Below are 1,953 nucleotides of genomic sequence, written 5' to 3' on the forward strand. Positions count from 1 at the left end.
AGATCTGTACCTATGAAACAAATAATGCAATATATGTTAAGAAAAAAAAAAAGAAGACAATAGCAGGAGGGGAAGAATGAAGGGGGGGAATTGGAGGGGTAGACAAACCATGAGAGATGATGGACTCTGAAAAACAAACTGAGAGTTCTAGAGGGGAGGGGGGGAGGACGGGTTAGCCTGGTGATGGGTATTAAGGAGGGCACGTTCTGCATGGAGCACTGGGTGTTATGCACAAACAATGAATCATGGAACACTACATCTAAAACTAATGATGTAATGTATGGGGATTAACATAACAATAAAAAAAATACAAGGCTATGGGAGAGTAAAGGGAAAGGACTATATACATTTCTTATAGGAAATGTTCTTTTATGTGTTTCACCCACTGTGTTGCCTTACACAAGGACACAATGTTAACTGTTAAAATGTCTTTAACCATTGTTACTATTTAATAACTGTTTAATCTACAGTGTCTTTAACTTACATTCAGTACACTTATTTCTGCACAAATATTAGAATGCAATTCCATACTGCCATACATTTTTATGGCTCTTATACATTTCCAGTGATTGACAATTATATTCATAATAAAAACTTGCCTCCTCAGCCATCTCCTTATAGTAGGCTAAAAACTCCAAATCAGAACATGGGTCACCCTGTCTGACTGAAAATGTAAACTGATTCATAGAATTTTTTTTTCAATCTCAGAAGTATTGTTTTATTTTTAATCATAGAATTTTTTTTAATCATAGAATTTTTTAGACAATGAATAGATCATTATAATAGTGATGATCTATTCCAAACAACTGCTAACAAAGTGCTACCAAGTAGAGGTCCACTAGGTCCTTTTTTAACAAATAAATAAGCTTCATTAACATTTAATTTGTACATTAATAGGAATGAGATACTTGAATGTTCTCTCAGGTATGTTAAATATTTCCCATGCCATTTTATTTCCTTATTATTAAAATGGTTTCTTTTTTATACAAAACTAAGGGGGAATAAGGTAAACTCTAGTCATAAAATTCCAATGCAGTGAGTTTTATTATTACTCCCTCTCCCTCATAAACACCACGCAGTGAATTTTCAAAAACTGGCTTCTGGACTAGCTGGATTTATAAAGTTGAATGCCTTATAAATAACCTGGATAAAGAATGGAAAAATTTCATAAGGAGTAACCATACAAATTAGTTTATATGATAATATTCTAAAATTACTGCTCAGTTTGAATAGTAATAATTTTATGGAAAAAAGTTATATCTGTCTCTCATAGTCATATTTTTACTGCAACAAATATGTACTTTTATCTTTCAATAAAGTAAAAATTTTAAATTTAAGCAAAATCCTGATTAGGGTGAAAGTGGATAGTATGGACAGCAACTGACTGAGAAGTCCTTAGTTGTTCTAGAAGTATTTTTTTTAAGAAACTAGATTAATGAAAATATTATGGTAGAACATAAATTAATGAAGCTTTATTCAGATGTGAGTTAACTGTTCGTTCTCTTTAAAATTTTGCTACTAGTATGTGAACAGAAAAAATCTGATACTACAAAATTCCTTGTTTAAAACTACCTTTAATTACACTATAATTTAAACAAAGAAATAATTTCCTATGAAATGGAACTTGTTCTTCACTAAAAAATGAAGAGCTATAAAATTAACATTAGCCAACATTATTTAAACACTGAGAATGATTTTTACATTTTAGTAATTTGTTAATTTTAGTTCACATTTTTAAGTAAGTAAATGCATTCACAATTTATTAGAAACAATTGTGTTTATTCATATGTAATGTGTTCTCAAATTATTATGCAACAGTAGTATTCTTTGTTATGTAAATACTGGGTTGATATGGCCACCAAGCACAGAGTTTTCTCTCTGTGAGGATTTGCCTATTTCCACCTTGTCAAGGATAAAAATCCCCAATTGCTATGCATTATCATCAGTGTAGGG

Source organism: Leptonychotes weddellii, chromosome 3 (assembly GCF_054177405.1).
Source record: "Leptonychotes weddellii isolate Sample4059 chromosome 3, ASM5417740v2, whole genome shotgun sequence".
Taxonomy (NCBI): domain Eukaryota; kingdom Metazoa; phylum Chordata; class Mammalia; order Carnivora; family Phocidae; genus Leptonychotes; species Leptonychotes weddellii.